The sequence below is a fragment of the Labrus bergylta genome, chromosome 3 (assembly GCF_963930695.1).
Source record: "Labrus bergylta chromosome 3, fLabBer1.1, whole genome shotgun sequence".
NCBI classification, from domain to species: domain Eukaryota; kingdom Metazoa; phylum Chordata; class Actinopteri; order Labriformes; family Labridae; genus Labrus; species Labrus bergylta.
Window position 1 is genome coordinate 16,681,940 of NC_089197.1, and position 24,193 is coordinate 16,706,132.

General features: G+C 37.4%; 1 long non-coding RNA gene across 1 annotated transcript in view; it reads left to right on the top strand.

The window, feature by feature from the left end:
• LOC136178500 (uncharacterized) overlaps positions 1–24,193 on the top strand; it is a 61,275-nt gene that overhangs the window by 36,582 nt on the left and 500 nt on the right. The gene's annotated exons all lie outside the window — the stretch shown is intronic.

Genomic DNA, 24,193 nt, shown 5'->3' on the forward strand with positions numbered 1-24,193 from the left:
GCCAAATCAAAAATAAGTAGATGATTGTGTCGCACATTATTCCAGCCAACAACTAAGCTCATCAACAGTCTTAGTGACAGACACAAGGGTACCATGTTTATGTAAGTAAGTACAAGTTATATGTATCAAAACCAATGTGGAAAAGCAATAGGTGCATGTTAACAATGCATCATACAAGACAGGGCCAATATTCACAGTAATGAACCCAAATGTGCCATGCTACTCTCCAAGGACACAGTGGAGCCATCTTTGCACTTTGTGAGATTAATGTGGAGTTTACGAGTGACCTTCGCTGCTGAGCAAGGACACTGTCCTCTGTGATGGGCCTGATTTTAGAAATATTGCTTATATGTCTTTTTTCCGTGTACTGACAGCAACAGCATTTATACTAAGCAACAATGCAGAGCAAAACTTTGATTTGGTTTTTTTTCCAAGCATGCCATTCTTAGAAAATGATGTCATTAAGGACAGTTAAGAGAGGCTGTTTGCATAAGGATAGGACTAGACTGTGGCTTAGAGGACTGATAAGAACCAAGAGGACGTATATTGGTGTACTTTACTTGCTTGACAAGTAGTCAACACATATTTGAGGACAATAACAAATCTTTATTTTAAACAGGTTTTCCAGTCTTCCACATATTGAACAGTTTTCTGCACAAAATAAGAACCTACTTCTTTTTTTTTTTGCTGTGTAGTTTACCTGACTTAAAGGATAAGTTTAAAGATATTTCATATTTTTCTGTCCTCTCCACAAAACCAAGAATCTCACCAAACCACTAATAAATAAATCATACTAACAGTCATGTCCTGTGCAGCAAACTGATGCAGCTTATTCCTCAGTGCCTCAAAGCTCTATTGTTTAAAAATAATAATAATAATAATGAAACCACATCATGGAGCTTTATCCTGTAATGGTTGACATCTTCCTTTATTTCCATGAACATTGGCAGTACAGTTTGTTTTTATTTAATTCCTCATAGGCCGCCCTGCTGCTGTAAACACTCACTAACCAAATCCGCAGCTGATCATATTCCAAATGCATTATTCACTCCTGTTTGGGTACATTTTTACTAAAATAATACAGTACCCAGCTGTTGTAAGAAACTGTTCAACCCTTTAGAAAAATGAAAGTATAATTATGTGGCCTATTTTTGTTTTTAATGAACACCTCCATTTGTCCCCAATAGTTTTGAAGCTGGAGGCTATTAACTCCACATGCAGGCTAGTGAAATAAGAAAACAGTGAAAAGAGGATTGATGCATTGTTTGTTTGGTCTTTTCATTGGATTTATTAAAAACTACTTGAATATAAATCGTCACCACTCTCCCTAAGTTTTGTATTTTAGATTTGACTTTGGTCTCTTTATAACTCATGAGCCTGATGAGTTGTTTTTTTATTTATGCAGATTTTATCAGTATCAACAAAAAGGCACCATCCTGTCATTGACTCCATTTGAGATCAGGTGTACAAAATGTAATATCTAATGTATATGAGTTCAGTGAACCTCATGCTCAAGCTTTGATTAAAGAAAAATGAACAATGTAAATTTCCCCATTGTGGGATAAATAAAGGATTATCTTATCTTATCTTAAAGCTAATTGGTAAAAATGTACATGCCTCTTCAATGTACCAAAAGTGAGCAGCCTAATGCACATGGACATTAAAGTTATAGACTACTCAGATTGAAAGTGCATGCCCACAAAAGAACTAGTTTCATGTGACTGCATTAAAGAACTTGACATAGCAAACTAGCAGTGTGGCAGAGAGATTCAATCATTTACGGTGAATTTATGATAATACTTTGAAGGCTTGTTGGGCGTAGCATTGTACAGTGTGTGTGTAGGAGTGACATTATCGACTACATAATCTGTCCTTTAGGTGTACAATATAACAAAGGCTGTTTGGAGGTGTGACCTTCTCAAATGGTGGAGGACAGTCCAAGATTTATGTCACAGTTGAGAGCTTCTGTTGGGCGCCCTGACAGACGGATAATCCTGTGGTTTAAACTTGGCAAATATTGATCCTGTGGCCCTCAGTGGCAAGCCTCAAGACCTGAAATTGAGGGAAATGGATTACTCTGCAGAGTCAAAAAAAAAAAAAAGGAAGATGGATGAGGAAGAACAAAATTTACTATCTTGGCCATCAAGCTGGATAACACATTGAAAAGGAAACATAGACATTAATTCTGGGCCATTTGGAGCTATTTCATGCTCTCCTTTTAGTAAAAGATTGTCTTGTCTGTCTTTGCATTCATGGTTTAAATGCCGCTTCTCCTCATCCATCAATGTAAGCATCCCACCGGAGCTATTGACATTAACCTCAATAACAATGCCACACATAACAAGGCTTTATGGAGACTGATGCGATGGAAGACAGTCAATGTTGGGACTTTTTTTTATAAAGTAAGACATCTTTTTCTCCTCATCCAACCTTAAAATGATCTATACGTTTGAGACTATATCCTGCACAAATTAGTTTGAGACCATTGCAGGCTAGAATTTTTTAATTTACATGATGCGAGTTAAGATGGTTGGCATTTTTCTGTATCTTAGTAAATGTTGACATAATGTGCAACAATTTTCAAGTTTCAATGATCTGTTCATATCAGAGAACCATCTAGAACCTATGGAGGTTGTTTACATGTTTGATCTGAAGCCTCTAATGACCCTCACTTGTACTGGGATTAGATTGCTGTTATGGATATGGTAACTTCGAGTGACCCATCAAGGACTCATCCATGTTGGTCTTATGGTTGAGCTTGGAGATGGTTTCTTCACCATGGAAACAGCAGCTGGCAAAACAAACTGAACACACAGTCTTTAAAGACTAACGGTTTATCGATATCAATATTTGTGCAAGTTTTACCAGAAACATTTTATGAAGGAACAACACCTCTGCTAAGAAAAGCGATAAATTGGCTATGTTGAATACTTTATTCTGAATTAGTCATTAATGGCATTCTATGGTCTGCTCTTTCAATATATCCATCAGCAACTGTGATTATGACGCATCTCTGATCACAGACTGCGCAGGAGTTTATTGACGTACTGTAGTTTCGTTAACAGTGGGGGGAAACATAAGAGCCAAACATTATATTGAAAATGCAAGAAAGATTATAAGACACAAAACAGTTGTATGGCCAAAAAAGTTCACACTAAATGGAACACAGTATGGGCTACAGCAAAGACCAGTTAATAACAAGACAGTCAACAGACTCTGACATGGAAGACTCAGAAAACCTCAGTCAGTTGCCAAATTAAACTCGCCTCACGACGCCATCAGGGGAAATGTTTAGTTTTATGTGAGTCATAATGGCAAAGTTGACTGATTTGAAGGAGGCCTCAGAGTTTACTGTTGCTTTTGAGGCAGTTCCAACCACAGAGTCGAAGGGACTAGTTGTTTAGAAGTAGAAATAAAACCCATTTCATATAATAAAACACTTTCTAAATAATTGTTTGTTCAAATGACTGATTTTTCTAGTAGGTTGTTGTGTAATATTTGGGATGATGTATGGTGAGCAGGTTGCTATAGTTTGGTGAACCCCTTCAGGATAGGACAAGATCCCTTGACCTTAATCACATTGTTGAGGTTTGGTTTCAACAACCTGTTCACTGTACATTAGACAACATATCTTAACATGTAATGCTTATCTGCCATACTGAGGGAATAGATGCAGTGTTCACTGTTTCATTGGTTGTTCTTGAGTAGAAATGAGTACAGTGTGTGCTTCTGCACCTGGCAGATGAGTCCTGACAAGCATCAACCAACTTGACCCTGTTAGCCTGTTATGTGTACATCCACGCACAAACAAGGAGCCCAGTCATTTCATAACGGAAGAAGGAAAGTCAATATATGAATTCAATCTTTCTGAGTGATTCCCAGCAATACAATGTTATTTCACTCCAATTTGGTGTTACATGTCCGGTTGTTGTTTTTTTAGTTCTGTCTGTCTCCCCAAGCCAGTAGATTTCTTGTGCATTAGATTATTAATGAGACTGATCATTGGAGGGTCTAAAACTATTGGTATATTGCTTCTCTGTCATGCCAAAGTGGAAGAAAATATGAATCTATATGAGTTAAATATACACAACATCTGCTTTCTCTGAGGTCTACATAGTTCAGGTACACCTCACATTAGAACATACATACATTAATTGCACACTTGTATGTTTATACAAGCAATTGTTGTGACAAATAAGAAGATAATACAAACCAACATAAAATGAGGAGCTCTCATAAATAATTAAGAGTAAGTGTTATATACTAACATGTGATGTTTTGTATAATGAACCTACACAAAGTGTGCAGTGCTTCTTTGCTTGCTGACACTGCAGAACAATTTATTTTTATACCATATCATAAAAAATGCACTTGCGTTTCAATGTTCACAGGGGTTAAACGTTGAATTGTTCATTTTCTTTTACACCACAATCGCGATAACTCATAATGGAACATTCATGCATGTGATTGTAGTTCAGCTCACATGGCATCTAAATTATTCAGCGTTTTTAAAGGTGTATGCACTTCCTCTGTTACATATCAGTTTTAGTAATACACATATCAGTGCAGTGACAAGAATGTAAGGCACATATTATCATCGGTCAGCTGCAATATTAGTGCTAATTCAGTGAACTATGATATTAAAGAGCCAAATATTTCCATGACAAAACTCAAACATCAGGCAGATCTTCCCTCAAAAGGTCAGGATCAGCTGCACAGCACATACGCTGAGCAGTTAGGGTTCAGTTCCTTGTTGAAGGGCACTTCAGTGTGTTGATGGAAACCATATTGCAATCCCCTCAAGGGAGTAGTTCACAAGCCACAATGCTTGTGGATGGGTGGATGTGCTGTGAGCACCAGCTGGATGCAGAGAGGGATTGCTTTTCTCTTGACGTTGCCAGTTGGCACACCTGTCCGCGACTCAGGTTAATTGGCTTAGAAAAAGCTAAGGTTCTCATCTGTCCTGATAAAGTGTGAAAGACTCAGGAAGGAAAAGAAAGAATTTAAGATCTACACCATTGAAACATGCATATTAAAAGACTGTCCTCCCTGTGGATGTATTTAAAAAGCCATGTTGATGGTAGTTGATGATATATTGAGTATTATATATTACAGCATCTCTGTACTTATCAAATAAAGACAGCTTGTTTTCAGTTTCAAAGCAAAACATATTTTGGTTGTTTTTTTCTGAAAATAGGGATGTAGGGGAGACTTACAGTATCACTCCAAATCTGTTTGCAGGGTTTTTTTTTTTTAAATCTAAAAAGTACATTTACAGTAAATCAATCAATTTACTTAAATATACATTCATTTAGAAGATGCATTTTTATCAGACCAACTTTCAATAAGTGCAAAAAAACATCAGACAAAATTTTCCTTTTTGCTTTTTGTTGGATTTTGTTGAGAGAGAAAAAAAAGGAAGTAAGCACTTGCATTGCTTGTCCGGGTGAATTTCTGAAGTTGAAGTCATGCATTGGCAGTTACTCTGCTGTCCTACGAGCACCGAGAAAAAAAACATTTCATCACACTGGAGTCAGATTAGAGCCTTTTCATGTGGAACTTCATCATTTCATTTTCATAGGACCTTGTGAACATCATACTATTTCCTGACCCCAGAAAAGTCCACATGCTGAAGAGGGACAGGCATCAATTGAGCCACAGGGAAACATCCATGCAATGTTCCCCAGTCAATCACAAGAAAGACATCAAATACAGATGGACACAGGAAAAGGTCACAATTTGTGTGTGGGCAAGTTAATCCTTCTAACTCACCTTGCAAGCAAACTATGCAAAGAATCATAACACCCAAAGGGAATGATGTAAAATCAAAGGAAAGTCTGCACACATTTTTTTTTTTTTCATCATGTGAAACTAGATGATTAGGCAGGGAGATGTAACAACCATGCGGTGCACTTATCAGGAGCAATCAAAGACCAGAAAGCCTTTTTGTCTATCAGGTAACACCTCTATTGTTAGGATATTGAGTTTTAGTCTCAAGTTCCTTTTTATAATACTACATTACCCTCAACCTTTATTGATTCTTCTCCTGTCAGTCTGACAGCTGATTGCAAGCTGTTAGAATTTTTAAATACTCCAAAGTCGAACAAGTGTGTTAACCTAATTCATTGACAACTGCTCAAGGACTGTCTATACTGCAGCTGTTATGCTTGAGTTATATTATAGTGGAGAACTTAGTTTCTTTGGCTGTGGGTTTCAGGTCACTGTATTGGAAATATCGCAAGCTGGTACAAATATATTTTTCTTTAGAAATGTTATATATGCATTCTATACATTAGTATACGTTTTTTGTATTGGTGATCTGCAACAATAATTGGAATCATTAAAAATAATGTTATACTCAACATATGAGAGGGAACATAATGTTAATTCTTGAGATCTATTTAAAGAGCCCTGTTAGTGAAAAATAAAGATGGGAGAATTTCACTTAATAGTGAAACTACTCTGACAGTGTCATTAGTCATCAGAATTAAATAGTGAGCAGTTTAGGGACACTTTAAGGTCGGTTAAATAAATACAATAAATTATGGTATGGATATAGTCAGGTATAGTTTAAATAAACAAACATGTTGAATATGTTAACTGATGTAAAGTGATCAACGCTCAAATTGTACAAGGCCTGGACTAGATTAAAGGACAATTGAGCATGTCATACAGTTCAGGACAAATGTCCTGAACATAAAGATCTGAGCAGCTCATAAACTGTACGCTGAGGAAACTAGTTGCAATCCATAAGGTTTCTGCCTTTATCATTCTTGTGTCCTGCAGACAAATACGTGTACTCAAATGTACACAAGAAAATATTATGGAACTGCATGTATTTGCTTTGACAATTTTCAACAATGGCTGACTTTCGATTGAAATATAATACAAACCTTTTCTGACATTTTCATGCAAATAGCACGACTGGAAATCTGCAGTTCTCCCTTTGTGTTCAGGATGAAGTCTATTGTTGATTTGATTATGCTTTGTTGAATTTGGGAAATTAAAAAAGAAAGAACTGTCCCATATTCTGGAAGCACACACAGAAGCATTCACAATTTGGTTGCAGCCAAGCTAATCTTGGCAAAGCTAAAGCAAATACAAAACAACACTTCTGGGCAGTGTTCCTATCGACTCAGTAGCCTCATCCAAATGCAAGGAACAAGTGATTAGACAAGTGAGCCCAAATTGACTAAAACCTCGCAACAATACACTAACAGTGCCTAACGGAGCATACGAAAGCGGACAGAATGCCTCAAATAATTAAATCACAGATGTGCTATAAACAAATAGCGTTCCCAATGATAAACCCAATTTTGGATACTCTACAGCTATTATAGAAATTAGGATTTTAGTTTTAAGCTTTAGAGGTATTAATTTGATGAACTTTGAATTGTTTCCTGCTTCATTTTATTTCTGAGAAAAATGACACATATTCAGCCTAAGATAATGAAAAGTCTAATATTAAAATGTTTAATGGAGATAGAAATATTTTTAAATTCCCTTAATAAAAAAACATCCAAGTTTAAATTTGAATTTGTAAAGGTAAAAAGTTTTATTCTTAGTATTCCCTTTTATTTTTCTTCAATTACACCAAACATGTGACCGATGAGCCCAATAATGAAGGTTTGGAGAGTCAGTGAAGACGGTAGGAATCATGTTGTTTTTGTTGCTACCTGACCTTGAATTAAAAACAAGATGCCTGGAAGATGGTTTAAAGAGGGCAACTTTTTAAGGAATAAGCCTATTTCTGCTGATATCCTGTTTAATGTTTTTCACTAGACATCAGTATCCTTTGATTAAAGCCTGTCTCAGACCTCAGGATAATCAGGCTGATTTGAGGTCCAATTCCACCTTCCAGAAAATCTGTGAATGTTCTCAACTAAAGGCTGCTCTGAATCGATTATCTTCCATGATTATCTTGTAGACTCCCCCCATTGAGTGTATGATATGTAGGATATGTGTCAGGTTCTTCTTGGTCTTCCTCAGAGCCTTGTTGTTCTTGAACGAGTCTAGGTGAGTCAGCACGCCCATGATGCGAGGGAACCCGTGCACCTGGCAGATGTTCAGGAACTCAAACGTCTCCATCTCGAAGCCAAAACTGGCGTCGATCAGCATCAACACCAGGTCGGTGACTCTAGCGAGGTCGATCATGGTGTCGATGTCGTTGTTACACTCATATCCTCATCATAAAAGGGCTTGGCGGAAGTCGAATGTGATTACAATAACCGCAAGACGAGAGAGATCATTGGACAGTAGTGGAGAACTGCGGCAGGACGCAGCCTGCACAGGTCCGCTAGACAACTGTTATGGATATGACAGTTACAATCTTACCTCCAGCTCTCACTGAAGAACAGACAATCCATGTTGCCCCCGTCTCCCCAGACATTTCTTTACCCTAACTTATTAGTGATGTGCCATGATTTTGATATGTTGTAGTGTGTGCATGCTTGAGATTAGGGAGAAGAAGATTTTAAAACTCCTTTAGTGGGAGCCAGGCTTAAGATGTTCATTGGGGTTGTGATGGGAGGAGGCATGTATTTTACTTATATAATATTCATTTTATTGACTGCTTATAGCTGCAGTGGAAGCCTCCCAACAGTGTCTCTAAGAACGTAACCACTGAATAGCTGATTCATTATGCTCCTGCATCTTTTATAGGGATCATTCAGTCACCTAAATCTCACATGAAGGGATGTATAACTCGGTTAACTACCATGTATCTGATGTAAAAGTCCAAACAGCAAACACACAAACAGCAACACATGGACAGTGAACTTAGAGAGGCACATTCTTCAAAGTGAAGGAAAACCATACATGGAGGATTTGCTGAGGAAGCACCTAACTCTTATTGCATCACAGAGTTGGAAAAATCCATCACAATGGGCCCCTGGAGCTGTTCCTTTGTGACTTTGAGAGAGAGCGAGCCCAGACAGGATTGTTCTTCTCTGCCTGTTTGAAGTGTGAAGCTGTTCATATTTGTTGCTTTATAGCAACATTTTGAAAGTACATTTCTTATAGAGGGTTGTTTATTGGCTTTATGAAACTGTATCAACAGGCTTACTGTCTCCACAGTTATTTCTCTCCCCCTTGGTCAACTATTGAGATTACTTTTTCACTTTATGAACTGGAGAATGTGAACAACAAGCAACAACATTGTTTCTGTTTTGTTTCTTGTGTTACATTCCTTGCAACTTATACTCAGTTTCGGACAGTATTGGCACTACGTATAGCAGTGTCAATGGTTTGACTAAATTTCTTTAGTGGTCTTGTGGTATTGTTGCTGTTTTCTAAGTCTAAAAGCTTTTCAGTAGCTTAATTGTTTCATCGATTAAGCTGTGTGTTAGTGTCCAAATAAGTTACATTTTCCCACAACAAAGTTGAGTCAAGGTCCAAAAGCAAACTTCTAAGGATGAGTAGAAGACGCCAGCCAATATACAGACGTGTATCTGTAGAGGACTCTTTACTTCTATATGACGGAGGCTTCACAGTCTAATCCTTGAGGCCCGCTACCTCCATGCTGGTGATAGTGCAGACAGACAAGCATGTGCTCCCCTACAGCAGAACACGCAGGTGAATGCCTAACAAGCTAATATAACCAGCACCTGTTCAGTTAACCATCACCAGTGCAGTCTGCATTTTTAGTGAATTGACCATACTTTACATCAAAATGGAATGGAAATAAGGTAGTATGTATATTTAACCAAATTGATCTTGGTCAGTTAACACTTCCATAACTTCCACAATCACCAGGGAATGGGGTTCAATTTGAGTAGCTCGCCAAAATTATTTGTTTGAAATAAAAATAAATAAAGCTGATCATGTCAGTACAGGGGGGGGTCCAACTAATCAGTACAAAAATGGCATTGGTTCAATAGAACAATAGTGTTCATAATAATGATTTTAATAATGTAAACAATAAAAACTAAATAATAATAATGATTGAATGCATTGTTTTCCACAATGACACAGTGTTGTTTGCTGACATACATAGACTTTAATATAGAGTCTCCCTGTGACCTGCTATTTAATGGCCAGTCTCTTCCCACTCCTTTTAACCACATATTTCCTGGGCGCTCCTGAGCTCTCTTCTCTCGTAGGTTGGTGGGGGACGGCCTGCTGCTATGGACCCCTGTAACCACTGTAACTTTGTTATATGTTGCTTAGTGCTGTGCTCATGATGTATTCACATTGGGTCTTTGTAATTTAACAATTTTAACATGCTCTTTTGTAACATGACAAAGAGTAAGGTCTTCAACCTGCTTTTTGTAAAGTGTCTTGAGATAACATTTGTTAAGAATCGGCGCTATACAAATGAAGAATTATTGATTGATAGATTGATTGAGCAGAATTCATTTACATCACTACCAGGAGGCACCAGTGTCCATGTAGCATTTACAGAGACCAATAAGAAGAAACATTTGAATATATGAATCAATCTAGGTTGGGAAAAAAAAAATATAATCTATATATATATATACATTTGATTCATCATGTAGTGACCTCATACAGAAAACTGTTTTCTACCAGATTAAATTCATCTGTTCATAATTGATTTTTACAGTCTTTCATTGAAGCAGCAGTTCTGTAGAGCAAACACATTTTGCCGTGTATGTGAATCATCTACAACAATGTAACCTATTCCACTATGTTCTCCTCTTTTCCTATGACAAATTGCACACAGTGAGTGCGCCTCCCTTTAAATTGTATTATAATCGACAAATGAACCCAAAGATTAAAAATATCGCCTCCACCAAAGAAGATAGGCCATTTACTTAAACCGTGTTATTATAATAGCCAATTTCGACCTCGAGGAGATTAGTAGGAGACGGATATTTCAAAGCTTTTGTGTACTGATATCTACAAACAAGCAAAGAAAGAGGCTGTCTAAGCAATGCAATACAAGTATTAGTCAGAGGCAGCATATGCCCACATGCTTGGCCCTCGGCACTGAGGCAACGCTGGTTGTTGTCTGCTTAATTTTCTCCTGAGAGATTATTTGCACTCGCTTTGAGACCCAAACAAATGCTGGAATGCTCCAAGAGAGTGTGTCACTAAGAGGGTAAATAAATAAATTGGGGAAAAATCTTGACAGGTTATTACACCATGTGGGTTAAGAAGGAGGAAGTAGCAGTAATCCATTATTTAAAGTTTGTTTTTGGACTTCAAATTAACTGCTTCCAAAAGAGTCATTGCTTACAAGATTAAAAGAATGGGCAAAGCAGGCCATTTCTAAACCAAAGCAACTTTTGCTTGAATATTATACAGTCATGCTTTCTGTAGTTTTGCTTGTAGTCTAACAGCAATATTGTTTCAAAGGGCACTTTCTCTTTTACTCCATCCCATAACAAATGTCTCATCCTCGGAAGAATGTCATCTTATTGTTGAAATGATCAAACACATCTCTAAGAAAACATTTTTAATCAGGTACATAAAGCAAAAAAAAAAAAAAAATCTATTGTGCAGAAAGGTTTAGCAATGTGCAAAGAACAGTGAGAAAAGGAAACACAGGGATCCCTAAAAGACAAATGACCCTGCAGTTCTAATATGAGACAGCGAGAGCTGGTGAGAAGCTTTAGCAATTTATTCTCTGAAATCTTCCATCCTGTTTTTTTTTTTTGTTTTTTTTTTGTAGAAATCTCCAAACGCTTGACAAAGCACAAAGTAATGTTTGTCTGCGTACTTGAAATCACTGAAAAACGCTTGAATGCTGATGTGGTTATTTTCTTCGCTGTGAAACTCATGCATTATGAATAAAAAGTGATGAAACCTAAAGTAACTGTCTGCTCCCCTGAGTCCAAATCTGTAAACGGCGAAATAATGTAAGTGGAAGGGATGGGGGCAATACGTGGACAAGTGTGTCTGTTGTAGTACACATTTACACCTGTGCAGGTCACAGCCAGCAAAAACACAAACACTGTTATCTCTCCAGTTTAATCCTCTGAACCGCGTGTCAAGTACTTCCATTTGGCTACATTTTGCAGACACTCAATGCAACAACAGTATTTTTTAAAGTGTGATTTATTCAGTTGTGTTTGCACCTCCAATGTGCAAGGTGTTTTTACTGCTAAACAAATATCAATCAAGTTGAAAAAGGAAAAAGAGCACACTGAAGAAGCTGCTTACTTTACAGAAATAGTTCTACCTGTTAACTTCATTTTTAACCCAGATATCTACTTTAGCAGTTTAAAGACACACAGCTTTGTGTGAAGGCTGTCAAAGCACTGTGAACAATCATAGTCCAAACCTCTTAGAGTACAGGAAACCTATCTTGAATGTGCCCTGATCCTCCTACACAGGTAATATGTCTATTTTTGTATGAAATACATGGTGAGAATGTGTACTGGCTCTGGAGTTCAAAGGGGGGCATTATTGTAAAACAACTTACTTATGATGTCCTGTCAGTCTTTGTACCAAGCTATAAATTGCTGCTGGTTGGTTTGTTAGTATGAATACATAACATAAACAGGGGAGAGTTGATATCTGTAGCTTCATCGACAAGACACCAGAGAGAATCACTCCCATGATTCCCCGCCAGCCTCGACGTCATCTTTTGTTATTGTTTTGATTGAGAGCCCCCTGGCGGTGGATTTTACATACTGTGCATTTAAAGAGAGGTTTTTTTTTTAATTTGATATCTTTGAAATGGCTTTGGATTTATACATTTAAAACAAGCTTAAAATCCTCCTGACTAAAATGACAGTGATCATGTTGCATTGTTAAAACTGGCAGAGGCACATCAGCATGCACTTCTGACAGACTCACTGCAGTCACCTTGAATTCTTTCTGTCCCTTTGCAGCTAATAAAATGTGACGTCTTCTGAACACAATGCAAAATAAAATTATATTTTGTGGAAACTGTTGCATTCATTTTCATATCATTATTAATTATTGCATGTCCTAATTGTCTGACAGTACAGAGCAGCGTTTCAAATTGCAAAGAAATTCCCTGGTTTATTGACTGCCAAAACCTACCTGCCTGGTTCAAAACAACCCACCTTTACTTCTGTTTCAACTGCTAATCTCATCTTCTATTTTATCAAAAACATTAATCCTACTTAGTGAAGGCTGTTTAAAGCAAAAATATATCATTTGTATCACCTTTAAACAGTAGTTTCAGAAGCTCTAATAGCACAATACCGTTCAACTGGGAGAATGGGGTCTCTCCCATGTCCACAGTGGAGCCTGATCACCTGTATACTGCAGTATGTAACTTTGGAAGCGTACCAAGGCCATCTTTTGAGAAGTGCGTAAGGCTTTACGACACTAGCTAACACACAAGCTTTCACTCATGAAAAGAAGCCAGTTAGCCCATCTCTCTGTACTCCTTGAAAAAAAAAAGAAAGTCACCTAACCCCAGTTATTTCTCACTGTGCATATAAATGAGGAAGTTGCCTCTTACCTTGACAATCTTCAAGTGAGCTTTATAACTTTGGAACCTTGCAAACCTACTTTTACTAGCATGTAATAAATTACCCTCTCCAATGTAGCCATTTAGCCCCAGCCCATAGATACCATGCAAGGCAACAGTTGAATACACATCCACATACTCCACATGCAAACTGGTGTGCAACCAACGGGCTATAGATGCTTGCAGAGTTATATTTTGGCACAATCCAGTAATATTACTGTACTTTGTCAGTCAACATGGCTGGTAAGCTTCTCACAACATCTTTGCCAGCACCATCTGCTTGTAAACAAATACACGTTTTCTAAGAGGGGGAGGCGTAACAGCAGTTGCACTCAGAGACTTTTGGTGGCTGCACAAGTAAAACCAAATTCCTACAAATTGTTGCTTTAAGCGATATATAATTAGAGGTATTTTAATATTCTTCGTCCCCATTCCCTCCAATTTAAGCATTGCTTTGTTTGAAAAAAAAACAAAGTTCTTAACTCACAAACAATTACTAATTTTACAACCCATGACACAATATTTCAGTTTGTGGAACGTATTATTGGGGACAAAGAGCTGTCCCTCCCTGCATGATTTATCATGGACACTGGGTTTTCTATTTCCAGAGAATCAAGAATTAGTTCAGCAGGGCAGATGAAGACAGGAAAGGCAGATTCAATCTCCGAGAGGTGGAGCAGCAGAGCATGTAGAAATGATTCCTTCAGGAAGGAGCTATTTCATCTCAGCTTCGGTTTGGGGAATATTCAGAATGTGTCAGAGTAAAACTTCACAGTGTTCTGTGGTTGTACAGTGTAACCTCCTAAATTAGATTAACCTAAGTGTGTAGTCATTATGGTGTATAAGAATGCATCATTTCAGGGGTTGTACAGAAGCAGAGGTTTTGGGTGGGTGACACAATCTGAATCAAAGCCTGAACAATAAATCACACTGACACACCGTGGGCAGAGTAGACGCCTAAAGGCAACTCTGTTGCTTTTCACTTGATCAGCACGATTGAGATAAGATACAAATGCACTGGAGGAATGAATGCAAACAGGTATGAGGGAGGATGATGAGAATTATTAGTCACTGCAAAATTCAGTGAGACATTACTGGACTTTTACTTTTATTTCCATTATGCAGCACATTTTGCACAACAGAAGAAATGAACTGCTTATATTCTAGATAAAAATATATTTTTTATATAAATGTATTAGTTTATTTCCCAATCATAAAACAAGTGGGTTGAAAACAAGTGGCAACCTGCAGTTCCTCATGTGACCACTTGAGAAGCAGAAATTCATTTTTTTTTACAACCTGGTTCAAATAACAAATTCGGTCTGAATATTACATGCCCTTAATGTCACACTGTACAGGGGCCGGATTGTTTTGTAACTCATCCCTTTTGATGACACATCCCCTAACTGCCACACTTATAAAAGGGGGCGTGGCTGATCTGACGAGCAGGCACATTGCAGCTGTTTTTCAGGAGGCTTGAGGCCCTCCTCAGCTTCACCTCTTTGCCTGTTACTAGGATACTCGAATGTTAGCTGGAGACAATATTTCCCATATGGCGACCACCACCAATGATGATGATTCAAAGTACACTTCAGAAACCAATGGGGGGCATCAATGATTATATACAGTGTACATGGTTGAAAAGATGACTAGTGATTGGAATATACAAAATTCTGCACCATCTTTTCTTTGCTTTTCACTATACTGTATTGTTTTACATTCCATCATACATAATACTCTTAAGCCTGAGAGGGAATCCTTTTCATTCAATTTCATTTATTGATATTAACTTTATATGTTGAGCCTTAAAAACAAGATGTATTTTCATAAATTTAAATCCATCAACCGATTTACAAAAAAGTTCAAATATGGTGTAATCCCATAGTGACAACATGCTTAAAAACAGTCCAACAATTCTAAATCATATTCAGTAATATCAAGCTAAAAAAAATAACCGTTTTTCAAAATACAAATATAGAAAATGTTTGTATACTTCTATTATGGTATGTTTTGCATGTGCTGTATTTCTGCTCTTACTAAAGTAAACACTTTGAGGTTCACCTTTACCAGTACAGCCGTCATGAACTCAAGCGTGAAACAATGATATCAAGATGACAAACACCAAAGTTTAGTCTTTATCAAACATGAGTCAGTATTTGCTTTGATTAGCCCCTGTGAATGCAACACAAAGAGCCACCAAGCTGAATAAAAAGCCTGATCATGTGCTAGAAGTATGATTTGTGACTCAGACTACTTCAGTGGGGACTTTGGGCCAGCTATTCATCATTACTTTGCCTAGAATAATACACATAACAACTGCAGTCAGATGCAGTGGTCTCAATGGAGACAGATAAATGATACATTACAAGATACAGACGCTGAAGAGGAACACAGAGAAAGAAGAGTGCTAACTGCAACAGTTTAGGTTTCATTATAAAGTAAAACAATGAGGAGATCACACCTTTTTTTGCTCAGAACACAATCGCTCACAATGAAGGGCCCGACGATCCCACCCTCATTTAGACGACGATCAAAGCCTCTCTCTCTGAGTGAGCTGGCATATTGGTTCCTCAATGTTGTTTTCAATTTCACCAGTATGCAAATTTCCCCCCACATTTCCTTGGGAAGTAATGAGGAAAATAAGAAAGCTCTAACCCCAGATGAAAAGGAAATGGCTTTTGAAATGACACGCATGCACTGTTTTGTGGTAGCGCACTCAAAAAAACAAACAGAAAGCAAACACTGTCACAGAATATTGGCCATAAACAAAACAAAACAAAAAATTTGGAACATCCTTTTTTTGTAGTCCATTTGTGCAACTGTGTTAAATTGTATGCTGTATTTGTATAATATTGTAGTCCTCAAACCATCCCTTGTAAGTAGTCCTCAGTTATCATCATATTTCAGTCTATAATGAATATTTGAATAATAATGAAATCAGCACATTAACTTAATGTACACAACTAATTAAGAAATGCGCATGCAAAGTCCTAATAGTCTTAGGTGCAAACAAACAGGTTGGTGTTCTTAACAGGCATCTTGATAGTGTATCACACATTTTACAAAACACACATTATTTAGATTTATATTGGTTTAATTGCATTTATGATTGATTATGTTTTACAGATGCAGAAGGCCTGGAAGTGAGCATGTCACTGTCTCATTTAGTGATTGAAAATAGGTCAGTAGACAGTGATTTACTATCTTGGATCAAGCTAGCACAGTCTAGACGGTAATAATTTGTCATGCTTTAAATGGCAGAGCTGATTACAGTCTTGGTGCTGGTGTTACATTACAATGTGGATGTGGATGAAGACATATGTACATTTTATACAGATTAAGAAGAGAATAAATATTTTAATGAAAGATGTTAAAAGGATCATATTTACAGTAAGCACTGTCAGGATTGTTTTCTTTTTTACTTTAACAATGTTCTATCAAAGTTTATCACTGATAACTCAATATTCCCCAGAATGGCTGTTTGGCTACAGGATGAGGATGCCAGTAATGCATGGAGGCAGATCTTATATTGCTTCACTTGAGCGTCAAAACATATTGATTTGTAATGTGAACCTGGCCAAGGAGTAAAAAACCACAAGCCACAGTCTCAAAGAGGATTTATTTGTATTCCATTACAATCTATATAGACGGCCTCCCTTATCAACCTTTATTTACATGGAGAAGAGCTTCCTGCACCGCACACTCTGCTGCTGAATTCTAACACTGCGTCTTATAACCTTTAGCCTCTCTTATGATTGTATTTTCGATCGTGCATGCACATCGTTTTTGTATGTACTTGTGCTGTTTCTAGGTTTGGTGACACTGATATGATGTTCAATGACTCATGTAAGAGTAGGTTCAGGGAGGGAGAGAGGAAATCAGTGAGTCACTATGGAGCAAAGCCAAGCAACGCTTTGTGTGATGTGTTGTTTCGCTCTTTAAGGTGTTTCAAAAACTGAGAGATTTAAACTTAGCTTCCAAATCCAATCCAAATTTATTTATAAAGCAACATGTAAAAAAAAAAAATTGACAAAAGTGCTCTACAATCAAACTTAAAACTGGCAAAAACAAAAAAAACACAGACCAAGTCAATAAAATCAGCAGGACATAAAAAGTAAAGACGTGTTGAGACAAATAGTAAGGGATGAAAGGAATAAAAGCCAACTCTCAAGCAGAGCCAAGAGCCAAGGCATAAAAAGGTTGTGAGAAATGTGTCGCTGGTTTGCTTTCTGCACCCTTTAGAGTGTTAGGTTTTTAGGCCAGGAAGTAGATTTGCAGAAATCGATGAGAAAACTATACAAATCCATTTTTGTGGTCTTTGAAAGAGAATTTCCTCTAAGGTAAAATCTTTATAGCGTTTTAATATGCTTTGATGAAATTGGTAGTAAAAAAAAAAATTGGATTTGTAATAATACAGAGAGCATTTGTGTACACTATTGGATAGAGAAGTGCTAAGAGTGCAAAGACAAACAGTCGTTTAAATGGAAATAAAAGCGTAATTTGGAATTTTGAAGCTAATTCTATGGAGACATTAATGTTCCTGTTTTTCTTCCTCTGGATCTGATACATTTCTGTCGAGTGGGGGCTTAGTTTGAAACACCTAATAAGAATTAATCTCATTCGCTCCTTGTCACACCTGTCTGCTGAAGACCCATCTGCTGCCAAGAGACCAGTTTAATTGTTTTTGCTGAGCCTCCATCACATGTAGATGTGTTTGTGTCGGTGCTTACACGCACGTGTGAACCTTGTTGAAGGCAGCCAGCCGACGTCAGAAAACAACAGCAAATATATGGTCGTGCTCTAAGGGGCAAAGAGAGAATCAATTACCACTGTATAACACCCTTCAGTAAACCACAGGAATAGAATTTGATAGGATTGGAGATTAGATGTTGAGTGCTTTTCTTGGCTTTTGGTGGTTTGGACGTAAAATGTAATATCTAAGTTAAAGTTTGAAATATTTATGTAGAGATATTTGAAATTACTGATATTTCAGTCCTATCTGTTATGTCATGATAGCATTTTACTCACCATTGTCATTGTGAAGATAAGGACACAAGAGGATTCTGCTTGACAGAGGCTTAAACTTCGACCCGTTATACCCTAACACGAACATTCATGCCTCATTGGGCCTCGCCCATTTGTACCTTTGTTAATAGAGACGCCCTGTAGCTTCTCTTTTGCTACTGGGGGTTGATGTCTCTGTAAAGGTGCTAAACACAGATATGTTGGTGGCTTTGGGCCTCTTCAAACCATCCTGGATGTCCCTTTAGCTCATCATAAGTTTTAATAGGTCAGGAAATGAACTAATCTCCGCTCAACTGGGAGTTTATAGGCTCAAATTTATTGCGTTGATCAGGACATCCCAGAGCTTCATACTTTTTGATTGTTAAATTTGTCTCTGCTGAATCAGCCTTTGATGAGAAATTGTGGTTTTGACTGTTGTTATGTGCAATTTGTAAGACATTTCTAATTAATTATAGAATTCTAGGAATGTTAGTTTGTTAAAGTGGATTTTTTAAACGGGTGGAGGGGAAATGACAGAGTTATTGAGACAGTAGATTTGCATTGTGCTGTCCAGCATTAGATTTTGTCTCTTGAATTGGATAACATGACACAAAAGATTGTCCTGATGGTACTTAACATTTTGCCGGGCTGTAAGTGGGTGACCTTTTGATTTTTTTAGTGTTATGGATGGATGGTGGGCATTTCTCACTCGTTAAAGTAATAGCTCTTGATCGAATGTTGTCATCCTTTTTCTTGGATTGTGCCTTTACTCAATGCCTTCTTATCTGGGACAGAAGCTGTGGTTAAACTTTGAAGTCTGTATGAATTTTGTGAACCTCATTAAAGCAAACTATCCAGCACAAAGCAAATATCTGCTGAAAAAAGAGATTTAAATGTGATGCACAAAAAAATGAATTAATGTATAATATTATTATTACACATTAAACAATTAATAGTATAGTGTTCTTAGATGAAGTAAGCATATAATTGATTAGATCACAAAAGAATAAGAGTTTGTATGTAGAAAGGGTGTATATTCCTTGATATGGTTTTTTTTTTCACAGGTTGTTGTTTTCTTGGCAAAGAAAGCCGTCTTGTTCAGTCTAAAAGCCCAATTTTCATCTCAAAACACCTATTTAAGTAAAGAGTCCATTGTCCAGCACTTCGTTTTCATACATCTAACTGCCTTCACAGAGAGAGGAATTACCTTCTGGGGCTGGAAAGCAATAACTGGTGCCATTTAAGGATGAACGAAAACTAATGGGCCAAAGGTTTGGGTTGGTGACAATATTCCCTGCAGGCTTTATCTGTAGTCTGACTAAACTAGGCCTGCCTCATCTGTTCTGAATAGGCTTGAGCTAAGCAGGTTTTTGTGTGCTGTTTTTATTGCATGTAAATATATAATTCACAATACTCAGATGAATAGTGATGGGAAAAAAGTATTGTTCTGTTCATATTTATGCAAATACGTACATGCAGTCCATATTGTGATGTATGCTTCTGTGCTGCTCCGGGTACACCTGTTCAGAACTGGATAAAGTTGGAGAGGTCTGTACTTTTTGATACAACAGTTAGGTTGCCATTTCCTCTGAATGTGGTGCATTCTGTCCTCTAACATCTGGAGGAAGGCTACGTTCTACTAGGATGATGCCCTTTTTTATCGTAGCGACCCTCGCACTTTGACACAATAATAAAACCTGGCACTTTTGCTTTACTCTTAGTGCTGTGTTTCCAATAGCTTGTGCTATCCTCAAGTCTTCTGTGTGATTTCCTGCTTTATTTTGTACTAAATCTTTATGAGGTTTTGTTCTTCGTTGGGTTGTATTCCCCTTTGATATACTGTATGTGCCCTGAGGAAAACTTGATTTCCTTAACTTGTGTTTCTATTTGTGATACAATTTTCCTCTTTTGTTAGACTTCGACTTTCCGCCTTAACAATGAAGTCTTTACAGTAAAATTATAACTCCAGGAGAGCAGGTTATTGTACAATTACAATTTTAAGTTATACCATATGCAATAAAAAAGTGTTGCTTCTGGCATTTCTTCATGATTTAATTATTTCTGAATTCAATAAAGGAGGTTAGCAGTTTGAGGTTCTGCTAAACAGGTGCTCTTTAACAGGTGTTAATGGCACATATTTTATATGCCATATCTTTAATGCTGTTAAGATGGATTGTGTAAAGAATAGAATCAGAATCAGTATTGTTTTTTTTGCCAAGTACATTTACACATACAGGGAATTTGTCTTGGTGTTTTGGTGCAAAACAATTAACAGAGGACTAAAGATAAGATAGTAAGAAGCCATATAAAAAAACAGCAGTGCAGAATGTGCGACTTTTTGATCCAGTAGATGTCGCCCATGAGCACCAAAACAAACTGCTGTTTGGCGATACCTCCCCCATACTGAAGCCTTTGCTCTCCTCTAGCGACACACAACCAACCCCCCCCCCTCACATTCACACAAAGGAGTTATTAAACAGAACGCACCATAATTAAACACTGTTAAGCGCAAGTGGCAGACAAAAATTGTCCTTGGTTGAGCTGCAATAGCCTGTGTCCTGCATTGTTGTGTTAGCAGGCTAATGTTAGCACGCTTTAGTTAGCCTGTAGCCTCACATTGAATATAAATTGACACAGAATGTCTATGTATTCTAAAACGCTTACTTGACATTCAAATTAGCAGTGAATAGGCTGTTGTTCTTCTTTTCTCTAGGTCCTTGACTAAAACAGCTTTTATACGCAAGGGGATGAGCTGGCCCGATCGTCCCATCCATGTAAACGCGATGTAAATACATCTCAAACAACAACACAGCCAGCGGGACTCATGCATCTCACTCACTGTAGACATTCATGACTCAGAGAGATATTTACATAAGATATACTGAATGTATGCTTTATGTATGTGTAAAACGTCACACATTCTTCATTTAAGTTTAGCTATAAGGCTTTAAAAATATTGTAAAAAAAATAAGTCAATCCTTCACTGTATTTGACCTCCAGGCATGGGTTGCCAGGTTTGATCACAGATACAAACCGTACCATTACTCTAACCATCCCAATAGTTCAGTGTTCAGAGATGTATCTGCTTTTTTTTTTTTTTTTTTACATAGACCTTTTGTCAGCATTTAAATGTTGATTTTCTGTATAGCCATATGACCCTGATGTAGTGTGAGAGGTTTTATCATAATGAATAAAGCAGATTTATACTTTCTAAAACTTTTGTTGTTTAATCATTTACTTTTATGGCAGGTCTAGATTTTAACAATAAATATGTGTCACAGTGAAAAGTCTCGCAGTATTTACCTTCTGGAAGTCAGAGGCTTTCATTATATGAAACATTCATTAAAACTGCTTGCAAACATAAACATATTGCTGCCTCAAATAATGCCATCCATCATGCTGAACAGCACACACTTTGCACTTTTTCTAATGTGACTATCATGCAGCTAATTATTGTGTTTAATGGGGATCATAATCACTTTTTCCATTAGTACACACTGTTACTTCTGTTGGATGTGAAAAGGAAAAAAATATATTTTCAAGATGAGTGGAAAAAATCAATACATGCATTTAACTCCAAAAGAATGGGATTACTTCTGATGTGATTGTTGGTTTTAATATTATTTAAATGAGAAATGAAATGCCAAAAAAGCATCTGGTAACTGTGGGAGTTGAGGGGGTGGAGAGAGGCTCTTCATATGTACTCACTTTCACGCTGTTTGCAAGTTTTGTAAATCAGACCAAAAAAAAGGCATCTGTGCATGCTATCACATTTGTGCATGGACAGCTTTTCAGTGGTGAGTCGTCAAATGCATGAAGCTTCAGCTTTTTGGGCCTATCCTCTGCCTCCATACCCAGTTAGCAGCATGTTTCCTCAGGCACCCAGAGCTGTGCAGCTCTCTATACACAAGGTGATAAGCAGTATCTGTGCAGCAGCCAAACCTGCCTGAGCCTCACTGGAGCTGAAACTGAAATGTGAACACCTTCCTCAACCCTCCTCTCTATCTCAGCACTCCCCTCCCTTACAACATAATTACGTCTGCCATTTTTTCCCTCTTTGCCCACACCTCTCTGCACATTTGTCTCAGATTCAAACAGAGAAATTTCTTGCCTGCTCTGTCGACAAGTCTGGCTGGAGATGTGACAACCTGAGGTTTTGAACATCCTTTTTGTCATGTTTATGCTACTCTGCAGAAATCACTGCTTATCCATGCAAATTATGCCTTGCTTGTACGCTGCTCCTACATTATGAAACTTCTCATTCATAGGGACAATAGCTGTACTCCAAATGCTTACAAGTGTACAGAAAAAGAGAAAAGCCACAGCTAATTGGATTTAAAGAGGGGTTCTTTTCCCACAAAACAACCTGCACTTTATAAAACAGCATTTGTCAAAAATTGAAAACAAAACTGTACTGTGATATTCCAAAAGCATGAGCTGTTTTTATCAATCAAAAATGTACCCACACTTTGTCAATTATTTCTATTCAATGCAATTTGAAAAATACTTGCAAAGGACAATCAAAAAAATCTTTCTTTATTAAAGCTGGCCATTCAAAGTAAAAGTCAACACAGATCTGAATATATAAACCTGCAGGCGAATCTTTTTCTACACTTCAAGGATCAGATGAATTAAAGTATTTATTTGGACTTCCTTGCAATCATGGCATCAAAAGATAAAACTAAAGACATCATGGTAACAATCCAAAGATGAGTAGCCCCAAGACAATTCATTATTGTGGTATTACTACTCTATGCACTATTTTAAGTGCACTATTAAAGCATGTTGTCATTCTGTGAAACCTACAGAGTAGCCTGGCATTATTTGCAGCTCAAAAAAATCCCTTTAATTCTTATACTGGTGTCAGTAAAAGCACTTCTGCCTAAGCATATCAGCTGCTGTCTCTTTAAGGCCCACCTTCCCACATGCTTCCAATTTCTGAAAGTTCTTCAACATGGGGGCAGAACACTGCAGAGCTGCCAGGGGGAGGGCAGCTCTCCAGTGCTGTGTGAACAGCAATATGTAAATAGCTTCACCAGCCCATACATTAAGGCTTGAGGCTGTTTAGTGAACTTCTCGGTCTCACATTAAAAAACTGTTGTGTGACTTGCAGGACAAGCCATTCAGTATGGGCATCCAGCATTGTAACGCTATAGGTCAGTTTTAAAATGGGGATTAGGTCAACTTTATAGCACTTTATCTGCCAACAGACCTATGTTTCCTCTACTTAACACTCAAGACTTTCTGGATCATGCTATCACCAGCGCGGCCCCTTGCACTTTTGTAATGACACATTTTTCAGTGGACTAGTCTGTAAAAGGTGTGTACATATATTTAGAATATAAGAAAATAAATAGGGTATCAATGAACTGATAGGGATTCTTGAAGTCATCAAATGTCACCTATTGTTGAAACGATAGTTCAGCCATCAGACGGTGAGTCACAAAAAGTCACAGAAATCCCACTGTGCATATTACATCGTTAACCGTTATTAACCTCCAGCCACAAACAGAGCCTATCAGGCAATTTCCCCCTCTCCTTATAATTTTAAAGAAAAAATATTCAGCATTGTTGAGGAAAATCGTGATACCTGATATAATTATTTTAAAGTAATAAGTATTAGTTTTACAAAAGCTATAATTGAAACCAATGCATTTTTGAACTCCTGATTTTTACAAATGCTCTTGTACTGCACTTACTGTACTTTTTAGGAAATAAAGGCTCAAGCTCATCCCAGAAGTATTATTAATGTATTAATAGTAGTGTTTGTTTAACCAG